General features: G+C 37.1%; 1 pseudogene; it reads left to right on the forward strand.

Annotated features, from left to right (window-relative positions):
- The first annotated feature begins 727 nt into the window (after positions 1-727).
- On the forward strand, positions 728-827 carry LOC137774298 (U6 spliceosomal RNA; annotated as a pseudogene).
- The last annotated feature ends 12,991 nt before the right edge of the window (positions 828-13,818 follow it).

Below are 13,818 nucleotides of genomic sequence, written 5' to 3' on the forward strand. Positions count from 1 at the left end.
TTAAGCTAAGACCTCAGTGAAAAGGATTAAATGATGACAAGGAACAAGGTGGGCAAAGTTCTTGGGATGGAAAGGACTTGATTTGTCCTAAAACCATAAAGGCAAGTGTGGAGGAAAGCAAACGCTGGGAAGAGGTCCTGGCTAAATGTCTGTGACACGTCTGATTGATGATAAATTGTATTCTTTCATTCCCACTGAGCTTCATAGAAGGAAGTGATATTGACTAAGGTTGCTTAGTATTCTTTCGTGTTAATGATTTATGTTGGTTGCAGTGTAAGCATAAATGATTTTTACATCAATGTTGAAAAAATTAAGAACTTCTGATTAAAATGAAAAAAAAACAAAGAACAAGATTTATGTCCCCTTTAGATGCCAGGTTGAAATATTGCTCCCTACTCGTCTCCAACTTGATCAGGCTGTTTAAGGTGATGGAGTTAAGCTAGACCTTAAAATTTTCCTCTCCCCAAACCTAGTGACACGAACAAGTACAAAACAAAACAAAAAAACAACTTAAAGACTACCAGTGGAATAAAGAAATGAAGAGTTCTGATGACTTGAACATGAGCAAGAAATAAGTTTTAAGAACATACACAAATTTTCTTCTACATTTTCATGGAGAAAATGTTGGGAGTAGGTGAATAATGGAGGGGATGGTGGTTTGTTGAGAAGAGGAAAATACGTTAATGAAACACTGAAAATTCTCATTAAGAATCAACAACTTAGGTGCTTGCTTTGGCAGCAGATGTATTAAAACTGGAAACATAAGAAGAGTAGCATAGATGACGTGTGAGAATGACATGAAAATTCATGAAGTAGTCCATATTTTTTAAAATGGGCAAAGGGATTGAATAGGCATTTCTCCACAGATGATGTACAAATGACCAAAAATCATGAAAAGATGCTCAACATCACTAATCATTAGGGAAATACAAATTGAAACTACAATGAGATATTACTTCACACCTATTAGAATAGCTACATTAAAAATAAAAAAAACAGGAACTAACCAGTGTTGGTGAGGATGCAGAAAAATTGGAACTCTTATATACTGTTGATGGGAATAAAAAATTGTGCAACCACTATGGAAAACAGTACGGAGTTTCCTCAAAAATTTAAAAAGAGAACTATCATACGATCCAGCAATTTCACTTCTATATCCAAAAGAATTGAAAGCAAAATCTCAAAGAGATATTTGCACACTCATGTTCAGAACATCACTATTTACAGTAGCAAAGAGGCTGAAGCTACCCAAGTGTCTACCAATGGATAAATGGATAAACAAAATGCTGTATATACATACAATGGAATATTTGTCAGCCTTAAAAACTGAAGGGAATTCTGATGCATGCTATAATATGGATGAATCTTGAGGACATGATGCTAAGTAAAACAAGCCAGACACAAAAAGACAAGTACTGTATAATTCCACTTATACGAGGTTCTTAGAGTAGAGCAATTCAAAGAGACGGAAAGCAGAATAATGGTTGCCAGGGGGCGGTGGGAGGGGAGAATGGGGTGTTATTGTTTAATAGGTATAGTGTCCGTTTTACAGAATAAAAAGAGTTATGGGGATGGATGGTGGTGATAGTTGCACAACAATGTAAATATACTTAACACACTATTGAACTGTAAACTTAGAAGTGGTTAAGATGATAAATTTTAGGTTATGCATTTTTTTTTACCACAATAAAGAAAAAGTATCAACAGTGTGTAGAGAGGAAGGAGACATGGTGTCAACAGATCAGAACAGAGCCTGTGATACAGAACAGAGCCTGTAGATCAGGTATAAGAGCTAGGAATTGTTGACTTAAGACCACATGAAAATATTATACAGATTTAAAGGATTTATTACTTCTCAGGTGGGGTGAAGAGATGAAGAGCATAGGAAATCTTGCCCTCTGCAACTGCTCAGATTGAAAAGACTAATTAAAAACTGCTTTCCCTGACTTTTTAGAAAGGGCAAATGCTAACTACTCATACATAGATTCTTGTCTTCTCCTTTTGAAGTATGTTGTGAGCCAGCATCTTGAAATTAGCAAAAGGTAACCACACAGCAATTAATGATTTGACTCTGTTTTGGGGTTAAAGGTAATTTCAGTCATGTGTTTATTTGATACAGCATTATCAGCACCACTTTAAAAATAAACAGAGGGTCAAGGAATTGAAGAAATATACATGGTAGGAAATACCAGTGGAAGAGATGAATAACTGCTTATTTCTTTCACGTTCTAAATCTTGAGTACATGGTACTACAACATTATGTTTCTTTTCTATAACTTCTATTAGAACCAATCTTCTTCATGCATCTATGTGTGCTTTGGAAATGCAGAAAATAAAACATACCAATTCATGGGAAGCAGCTATTTATAAACTCACTTAAACTATCTCCTTTCCATATGACTCACCCAGGCAGTTCATTCTTTTTATTTTTTTTTTCCTTTGAACATTTAATTCATTCATTTATTTATTTATTATAGTAGGTCCTTGTTGGTTATCTATTTTTAATATAGCAGTGTGTACATGTCAATCCCAGACTCCCAATCTATCCCTTCCCCCCCCGGTAACTATAAATTCATTCTCTAAGTCTGTGAGTCTATTTCTGTTTTGTAAATAAGTTCATTTGTATCATTTTTTTTTTTTTTTTAGATTCCACATATAAGCAATATCATATGATATTAGACAGTTCACTCTTTACTGCTTTCCTCAACACTGGCTGTAGTCAAAAACTTCATAAATAACTATGCTGCAGTAGACAAAACCTTGCCTCAGATTACAAAAAGATGTGGATTCCTTCATTACCTGGTTCTGCCAAGTGTGAAGTACGTTTGTGCGGGCAAGATGCAATCACTGCAATTAAGTTTCCTCATCTGTAAATGAGTCCATGTACCTCATAAGGTTGCTCCAACAGTTAAATGAGATAACATATGTGCAAGCACTCAAACAGTAAAATGCCATACAAATGTAGGCTATAATTGTCATCAAAGTCCCCAGAAATCTGGGAGGAAGTACCTTAATCAAGAGTCAGAGTACACAAAGAATACTTTTTAAAAATCCTAAAATAGCACCTTTCAATGCATTATATATTGAAATAAACATTCAGAGATTAAAATATGAGGATATTTCCTTAGTAATTTATTTTGAGAATAGTAGAGAAATAAGAGAGCTTTTCTGCTCTCAGAATACTTTTTTTTAATATTCTGAATATTTTTCAGAATATTCAGTGTTCTAGACCTTAAATTCTTATCAAGGAAACATTTCTTTCCTTCTTTTATGCATAAGAATTATAACTTAGAATCACAGAATTTCAAGTTGAGTCTATAAATATTTTATTTATCTATAACAATTAAATAATGAAAATCTTGATTTTGATAGATTCGCTTCCGCTTAATGCTGGAAGATCAGAGGCCAATCTGGATTCTAATCATTTCTATAGATGATTTTGTTCAAATTCTTAAATTTTTATAACCTCATTTTTCTATCTGTTGAAATGTGGGGCAATTTGTTCCTGTCTTAGTTTAGATTCTCCACAAACAATGCCTGAGGCATAGATTTGGGTGCAGATATTCTATTGGGGAGGTAACTGCAGAAAGAAGAGTGAGGAAGATAGGATAATGAAACAGTAAGGATGAAGACAAGGAAAGGGGAATCTGTGACCCTAAACTAAAGCTCCATGACCCTCGGAACTGTCCAAGGAACCATGTGGAATGCTTCTCCAAAATGATCCCTCTAGAGGGAGGAAAGCTGAGGGGTTACTCCCAAGTGGCATCTGCATCCTGGTTGAGTGGCTAATAAGGCTTTAGGGATAATCTGAAAGAAAAGCAGAAAGCCACCAGAGCATGCATTCGTGGGGAGGTGCTGGCAGAACTCAGTGAAAACAAGGGGGTTGCGTGGATGTGGTGCAGGCACAAAAATGTCTCCTACCTTATTGGTTGCTATGAGGATTAAGTAACTTGATACGTATGTACTTAGAATGGTGCCCTGCACATTGTAAGAGCCATAAGTGGAAGCTGAAGTTTTTCCTAGACTAAGAGATTTGTTTATAGATATTACTAATTGGTAAGGATCTTGCTCTTTTCTATGCCTTCTTTCCTGTACTCTATTGCTAAGTATATCCTTCCATGCTTTACATGATCACTCTTCCCTTACCATTAGCATTTTATAAAATGTATTATCTCATCTATGTTGTCTTATTTAAATGGCAATCCATTTGAAAAACATGATCAAGTGCTTCATTCAATTTTGCGCAATTGTGAGGACCTAGAACAATTTTATGTATAAAAAGATGTTTAATAAACGTTATGTGTTTCATCATGGTTATAAAATGAATGTCTTTCAATTGTCCTCACCACTGAGTTTTACCTGTGTTTTAAAACACATGGCCTTTTTACTTCAATGAATATTCAAATTCATAGCTCCCGTTAGCATTGCAGACAACTGCTGGCCTAGTTTTCCTGGATATTAATGGAAGTTCAGATCTTTTAACGAGCTTAATACAGGAAGAATTTTGGTATTCACATAAACTATTGCCCCTCTCTTAGCCTAGGGCTAGAGAGAAAATAGTCACCATTACAAACTAGGCAGATAACTTCAAACATACTTAACTGTCAGAAAAGTCATTATCTATGACACAATCAACAAATGCACAGTCATTTTTGGTGTATTTCATGCACCAGTTCTTGGACACCACTTTCTCTTGGTCTCCTCCTACCTCACTGATAGATCCATCTAATTCATCTAATTCTGTTTTTCCTTGTTGCTTTGATTTTTAATTTTTGGACAACATCAGGGCTCAGTCTTTGGAAGGATTCTCTATTCCATCGATCTACATTCACTCTCCAGCCCAGGCTTTTCTCCTAAACTTTAGGTGCATATAAGTTAACATGTTCTCAATATCTCCACTACAATGGTGTGGTAGATTTTTTTTTTTTAAGCCACCATTTCTTCCCTGTATAGAGGGTTTTAGTTTGAATTGATGAAAATGTTTGGAATTAGATGTGGTGGTTGCACAAAATTGTAATACACTAAATGCCACTGAATTGTTCACTTTAAAATGGATAATTTTAAGTATGAGAGTTTCACCTCAATTAAAAAAAAATGCTTCAATGGGTTCTCATGTCACTCAGAGCAATTATCAAAATCCTCACAAAGACCTCATGTTCCTAGAGGCTGTAGCCTCCGCTTCCTCTCATCCTCTGCTCTCTCCACCATAAGTTTCTTCACTATTTGTCAAATATTCCTGGTACTCGCTCATCTTAAGAGTCATGCGTCCTTGATTTCTTTGGTCTGGATTGCCTTTTCCCTAGATACTAACATAGCTCACTTTCCACTGCCTTTCAGCTATACAGATGAATACACAATATTTTTTCTTTAATTTTGGGGTTTTGTTCTGGTCTATTTAGTCTGTATAGAAGGGAAGGAAGTAACATTCATGATGTCAAAATGTTGGGAATACCTAGCTCCATCTGGATAATTTTGCCTGATCCTAAGTAGGTACATGATGATCTAATCTGCCAAAACATCTCAAGAAAAAGAATATGAGACCTCCAAAGACAAACAGGTACACATTGAAAGTAAAGATCAGAAAGGAAGGCTCATTTTCTCATACATGTTGATGATGTCCTAGATGCCTGGGATATGTGTTGTTATGCTGATGAGGGGGAGATGAACTAGGACAGGATTGTAAAATAGTGTATGGGCACATTTTAGTTTTGTCTTACTCAGTTCTACTCTTGAGAAAGGCTATAAACATTCTAGACGCTGATTACATTGTCCTACCAGACATCATGGCATCTTTAAAATTTTCTTGATCCACATGGGATTTGGTTTGCTACATGTCACTCTAGAAACTCAGAAGAGCTATTGAAATTAAGCATGGTCCCCAGAGGAGGCAACAAAATGTTTTTCATGAAATCAGCCAAAGACAATTAAAGGTTTAATATGTGCAACCCAGCCCATAGTAAGAGGGGTCTTACTGGAAGATATACATGGAAACAAAAGCTGGAAATTCATTCTAGTTGGAGTGGAGAATACCATCTAATTTATAGGTGGTGATAATCCAAATCTACCTCAGGCTATGGATCTCAACACCTATATTCATGTTTTTACAAGTATTCTTTCTCTCTCTATTTGTTCCTCTGTCTTTTTGTCCCTGTACGGAAAAAGGCACTCCATAAATTCCCCTAGATATTTACATGTTTCCGTGGATGAAAACTGCTTGTTTCCACACCTTGGTAAGTAAAGCAAGTGTTATCAGTAAGTCATTTGTGGACTGGTACTGAATCAACTCCAAATTCAGGGAGAGTGATGGCCCTGGTACCAATAAGGCATGGGATTTATGAGAAATGGAGTCCAGTATATTCAGGGATCCTCTTTCCATCTAGAAACTTTTCTCCACCTTCAAGACTATTTACTTTGTTTTTTTAGATATCCGGAAACTCAGTTCTGAGTTTAAAATGTAAAATGTGTTGCTCTTTCCATGTGTCCAGTTTCCCCTTGATTTTTTAAAAATTTCTTGGCTAAAACAGAATATTTCAACTCTTATAGCTCTCAGTGTATGATGGAGCTTATATAACATCCTGTGTAGGCAGAGTTTTACCTTAAGCCCAGGTCTGTAGCTGATCTGAATGCTGATCACCACACTACCAGTGAGACCTACACACAGAACAGCAGCAAATTTCCCTATTCAGGTGTAATCACTTATTTTGTATATGCATATGCAGGTTAATTTTTCAGAAAAAGTGCATGTTGGGCCTAGTTGAACAATTATTCCCTTGTTTTAAAATTCCTTTGAAACAAAAGAAAAAAAATAGTTTTCAAGCTTTTAAACATATGTCCTATGTCTACAACCAGCAGTTTTGTTTAAGGGTTTAGCTCATTATTAGCTTCTAAAATGTATGACAAACAACAATTAAATTATTGGAACAAAGAAGCAAGGATACTCTGTTATATAGGTTGTAGGTATCCAATAAGTGTTTGAATATGTTTTTTAAAATTATGGGTCACTTTTGACACAACTAGGCATTTAGTAAATATCTGAATGAATGCAAGAATAAAGAGAGTATGACTTTAGTATGTTTCTCTCCATCAGAGACTGAGTTCTCTTGACTTCATTCTTTTCACACACAATAACTTTCTCTGTGGTATGACTCACACTCAAAAGCCAGAAACAAATATCTATATATCCATCAATTCACTTATTTATCCATTCATCCATTCAATCATCTGTTTGTTCAACTAACTGAGTCATTCAACAAATATTTATGAGCACTGATGATGCCAAGCACTGTTCCAGGTGCTGGTAATCAAGGATCACGGCACAAATGATGACAGTATAGCATGACATGAACTAAAACGAGGGAAAAGTACGAATTGTATGTGACCTCATAGTAGGGGCAAATAATCTCCAGTTGGTGAATCAGGTCAGGCTGTCAGAAACAGGGGACATTTTAGTAATCTACTAAAGTAAACTGAGTAGGGATTAGACGAGTGAGTAAAAATCTTGGATGGCCAAGGACATTTCAGACAAAATAGAAGGAATAATACACATTTCAGCACACTGGGGAATTGGTGGGAATTCCCTATAACTATAGCACAAAACCCAATACTATGAGTGTTCAGTGTTCAAACGGGACCTCTTTGGAAGCAAACCAGGGGTTTTGCAAACCATTTTTTTCCCCTGTGTTTGCATAACATTTTATTTATAGTTCACTTAGCAGATTTTACAGTGTATTAATAGTTTTTTCCCTTTGTCTGTCAAGATAAACCTTCTTAAGTACTGACTTCATACAGAAGTCTTGGGATCATGGAAAAGAAGACCAGTAGTGACTAGCGATTAGGATTCATGTGTGTTTACTATGATTGCTCTTATAGAATATCTGATTTCTTAATTTCTAGAGCCTCTCTGGTCTGCATAGGCCTTCCTGAACAGATTGTTCCCCACTGGCTTCCCTGATTTTCTCACCTGGGCTAAATGTAACCTGCTTAAAAATCCAGAACCTGCTCCTGTGTACTTTAGAAACCTGGGCCATGACAAAATGCCCAGGCTTCCTCTAAGATAGGTGAGATGTGAAGCTTGGGAAAGTAACTGAGTAAAAGCCCTATTTCAGTTAATGCAAATACACTCAGAGAAGGAGTTAAGAACCTGTGAGAACTTTCTAATGAAGGAGCCGAAGCCTCAGGGCCACAGAAGAGTATATGAGAGTTGCAGAGGACATCAAAGGCTTTGGGTAGGGCAGAGCATCTAGAGTGGTTTCAGCTGATGGTGCTGAGGACGATAGAAGGTGGGGGAGTTTATACTTCAGGCAGTGAATGATGGACATGGGGGCGAATTAGACTCAACAGTGCCAGATGTAGAGCCAATCTAAGGTCTGGGACTTACAATGCCCAGACTTGAGAGCTGACTCCCAGAGAACCCAGAAGCTGCTCTGCCCAGATGACCTAGCTTATAATTGCAGATTAAAAACAAGTCTTGTGAAAATGATGATATCTTGAGCTTTCCCGTGGTTGTATGTGGCCTTGACAATGACTATACCATGCAGTCCAAATATGCTTAACATGATTTTAAATGTCCTCAGACGCCCGTCCCAGCTTAGTGTATGCCAGGGCTTTACTCACAAACGTTGTGTTCCATTCAGACAAAACCACTGCTTATACCCGTAACACCAACCCATTTCCCTGCCCCAGGCTACTGAACTGGTAGGGTTTGCCGTTCTGATTCCCTTTTCACGAACTGTTTCCAATTCTACCTTCTTGGCGCAATGTACTCTGTGCTCCGATAGTGCTTTGTATAACGGATCGTTGTGGCTGCATTGTCATCCATATACATGTCTGTTTCCAATAACCAGTCTTTTTCAACTTTACTATTTTTCTGTTTTAACCACGAAGTTCACTTAGGCAACATACTCCCCAGGGAGTATTCAACATTGCAAGCTATTTCTCATTCTATCTCAATAATGCAATTACTTCCACATTTAAGACAGCGTATTAGAATCATGGGAGTGAAAATTACATCATTAAAAGGAAAACCTTGAATTTACTTTATATAATAGGTAAGTCACCAGTGAACTTTAATGTTTTGACAAATAATGGGAAGGTGTTGTGAAATGCCTTATAATTCACCAGTTAGAGGATGAGGATGCCCAGTGACAGTTGCCTTTGTGCTGTGTCCCAGGCTGGATATAGCTCCTGATACACTGTCAGAGCTCAGCACATGTATGCAGAATGATTTTAGGAAAAAATGAGTGAATTAACTACTTGGTTTGTTAACATTATATTCTCATTTGAAGCTATGCTCAAGAGGACACAACTTCTAGGGAACCTGATGACACCATCGAAGTCCTGAATGTTCTGAATAATTAGATACCTGGTTCAAACCCCCAAAACCTTGAATTAAGAATTTGAAATCACAGGCTGTGAAGATGAGGTGCCTGTGTATTATAACGTGTATATAGACCTGCGGTGCAAAGGATACAAACAAAAACTCCCCTATCTCTCTTGCTGAGTTTCATTCAGGGAAAACATAGCTGTTTAGCACAGAAACTGCAACCATCATGCCATGGGAGATGCAGACAGTGGCTGCGTGTACGGAACGACTGAAAATGCCTCGAACCAAGGGCAGGTCATCAAAGGCCAGGGTGAGAATTGTGACCACTGGACCAGTATGACATAGACCTTTCAGGAGAATGAAATGTCTTCATTATGAGCAATCCCTCTGGGCTCTTCCAATTGAGATCACTGACTCTGACAAGAACCCATTTCAGTTCCTTTCAATTGAGGACAATGTCAGAACGATGAAACCACAGATTTTATAGAGAGTGAGAGGAACAGAATATTCTGCACTTTGTCAGTCTTGGTGTGGAGCTGCGGGTGGAGCAGGAGAAAGGCTTGGGGAGCCTATTACCTGGGTCTGTTGTCCAGCCGCACCATCTCCATGCAGAGCAACACCGGGAATGCTACTTAAAGGGGCTGTCACTCTCCTTATTTGTGATGCCTAGATAACAATGCCTGCCCTGGAGGGGTGATGTAAGTGGCAGTGCTAATGGTCAGTGTGTCAGACACTGCAAGTGTTTGACAGCACAGAGCTCTCATTAACACTGAAGAAGTGCGTCGATTATACATAAAAGAAGGAAAATATATAGTGCATCCTCTTTGAGAAGTAGTGAGTTTTCATCAATAGCAGAGACTTGAACTGGGCAGCCAGAATACCCTTTTATCTCATGAGTGAAGTAGAAGAGGCTCACCAAGTCACTCTGTTGGGTTAAGCCGTTGCAGCCCCATCCTAGCATTCCCATGCAGCAGCAAGTGTTCACGATATGCCTGATGAGTCACTCCTCTGCAATATTAAATCATTGCTGCCTGTTCTATGCTTTTTCAAATTTTTTCAAATTTTCTGATCTTTACATTTTTCTGTTAATCGGTATTTATTTGTACCAACTCAATCAAAAGATTTTTCATCGCCTCTTCCTAATCTTACCACTTCCTAATGTGGGCATTTCCCCTAAATTTCCTCAAAAATGCCTAGAGCCCAGAGCTAACTTAGGTTCTCATGGTCGTTTGATTTTTGAGGGCCTTCTCACTCATCCTCAGGAGCTTTTGTGTTCATTTCTGCTTCTTCTTTCCCACAGCATGGCTATAAACCTACGGTTTTCAGAATGCAACGTTTTTCATGCTGCTTATTGATTAGATGAGAAAAGACACCAACTAGTCTTTCCAGCATTGAGAAAATTTTAGGATAGCTAAGAGCAGTGATCTCTTCCATCAGGACTGCTATCACACTGTCGGACTTCTGTCTCATTTGAACTGCAAGATGTGTATAAGTTCTCGAGCTAAGGTCCTTGAGTTCTTTTTTTTTTTTTGAATACTTATTTTTTTTGAATTTTATTTTTTATACAGCAGGTTCTTATTAGTTATCTGTTTTATACATATTAGTGTACATATGTCAATCCCCATCTCCCAATTCATCCCACCACTGCCACCCCACACCTCCGCTCCCACTTTCCCCCCTTGGTGTCCATACATTTGCTCTCTGCAGCTGTGTCTCTATTTCTGCCCTGCAAACCGGTTCATCCGTACCATTTTTCTAGGTTCCACATGTATGCGTTGATATATGATATTTTTCTCCTTCTGACTTACTTCACTCTGTATGACAGTCTCTAGATCCATCCATGTCTCTACAAATGACCCAATTTTGTTCCTTTTTATGGCTGAGTAATATTCCATTGTATATGTGTACCACATCTTCTTTATCCATTCGTCTGTCAATGGGCATTTAGGTCGCTTCCATGACCTGGCTATTGTAAACAGTGCTGCAATGAACATTGGGGTGCATGTATCTTTTTGAATTATGGTTTTCTCTGGGTATATGCCCAGTAGTGGGATTGCTGGGTCATATGGTAATTCTATTTTTCGTTTTTTAAGGAACCTCCATACTGTTCTCCATAGTGGCTGTATCAATTTACATTCCCACCAACAGTGCAAGAGGGTTCCCTTTTCTCCACACCCTCTCCAGCATTTGCTGTTTGTAGATTTTCAGATAATGCCCATTCTAACTGGTGTGAGGTGATACTTCATTGTAGTTTTGATTTGCATTTCTCTAATAATTAGTGATGTTGAGCAGCTTTCCATGTGCTTCTTGGTCATCTGTATGTCTTCTTTGGGGAAATGTCTATTTAGGTTAAGAACTCTTATCTCACCCCACCCACTGCCCTTTTGAGCCTAGGTCTCCCCTTCGATATTTATAGTCCTGTTTTGATCCTTTTGCCTCTTTGTGGTTTTTATACATTTTCTCTGACTTTAAGAGAATAACATCATTTTAAAATCTTTTAAACAACTCATTAATAATTTTGTTAATCATAAATAATAAATCCTTTAAACAAAACAGAACCAATATTAACCCATACTGAGCCCCATTAGTCATGTATATAATCTCCCACATAGTTTCATCACTCATGATGAACTTTAACCGATTTCCAAAACCATGATTTAATAACGTTGAGTGATTAATTTTTCATGCACAAATGGGTGACTCATCAAATTAGAAATGAACCTAATGTCCAGATGTTTGGCTTTTGCTATTTGCCTTCCAGTTTCTTTTGTGGGTGCGTGATGGCAAAACTATGAATTCATATGGCCTGCTTTATTCATATTGAAGGCACTCTGCCAGTTTCCCATTCTTAGTATTTTTCGGGGGTATTCAATGCTACACTTTACTGATGGTTACCTTCCTGGGCAGAAGTTTCTAATACCCTCAAGAGTCTGTTTTCTCCATATTCTCCAATATGCTAACATTCTTTCATTTTCTAAGAATAAATATGCATGGCTCAGTAAATATGCTGGTCAATCCCCTAAATAACTCAGGGCGATATGGATCTTCCAACGACTGCCAAGTAAGGAATTCCCTTATCTTCATGTTGGTTAGAGCAATTTTTGCAATGTCTTCATTACTCCCTAATTGTCTATATTTCTTTGCTTCATTTCTCTTGTTAAAGGCAGATTTTAAAAAATGAGTTCAATAACTCAGCCGTTTTAGAGTCATCATTAATTTCATGCCCTTCCTCATTAATTAGTGGACCTATTTTCTTGTGGCTTTCTTCTCCCTCTGGGTTTTAAAAAAAAAATTCTTCTCGTTTATTTTAACCCTTTAATCACACTCCACCATGACCTTTATGTCTTCCTTAGCAACACAAATAACATCTCAGTGAAAAATGTTTTTTGTTCTCTAGTTCCTCATCATGCCTGAAATAAGAGCTCTTTTTTTTTTTTTTTTGCTCTGAAAAGTTGCACTATTACTGATCGGAATTTAAAAGCCTTCTTATTCAGAGGAAATTTATAGGTAATGTCTTTAAAGAAATGCTAAAAAATGCTGTGTCTTCTACAGTAAGGCAGCATTTATATCTTTGAATTAAAATGTTGAAAAAAGACTATCTAAAGGCCTAAAAACAAGTTGGTTTTTTTTTTTGGTAAAATTGTTTTCACTTCATCATACATTAAATTTCTGCAGCTCAACAACCCTCTCACCTTCAAAGTGGTCTTAGTGTCGTATTAACAGTCCATACTTCTCCAGAATTCAATAAAAGCCATGGCACCATTTTTTTTCTTCTCCTATGACATGTGTAGTTTCCCAAATATTAAGATAGTTTTTATAATACATGAAAATATGAAAAATGAAAATTAAAAATATGCTCTTATAATTTGATTGTTGGAATACAAATTAGATGCTCAGCTCAATATTTTAAACATAATTTTGACTTTCTGAAAATATATCCTAAGTTAAATGGTTTTCTATTTACCATGGTCTTACCTGAGGGGTCAGTAGTGTGAGTGCCTACATGCAGGTTCTCTTTAGCATTTTTCATTCTTTCAAAATGTCATTGTCTTCCATTTCCTTCCTCTCATTCAACTTAAAATCTGTTGTTTCTATGCTAATATCAGCATAATAACATGAAAAAGAAATGAAACTGAAATTCCCCTGACCTGGATTTATATCCCAATTGTTCCATTTCTAGGTGTAAGCTATAGAGCAGCTTACATAAAGTTCTTGAGATTCAGTCTCATCTGTAATATGGGAATTATTAGTAACTAGCCACAATAAGGGGTATTGTAAAGCTTAAGTAAAATAATCAACAAATGTTCTCCTGTTGTGGTTGTTTTGTCCAGTAGTTTTATGTGTTCCGTCTTCTTTAATCTATGGTATTTTTTTGAGCTAGTTGGATACTGAAATAATAATGAAGGAAGTAACGCACATAGAAAGTGTGACTTTTCTTCGTCATTAATCTGTCAGTCACAGAGTTAGGTCACTAAGACATCAAGTTTCAAGTTCCA

This window comes from Eschrichtius robustus, chromosome 12 (assembly GCF_028021215.1).
Source record: "Eschrichtius robustus isolate mEscRob2 chromosome 12, mEscRob2.pri, whole genome shotgun sequence".
Lineage (NCBI taxonomy): Eukaryota > Metazoa > Chordata > Mammalia > Artiodactyla > Eschrichtiidae > Eschrichtius > Eschrichtius robustus.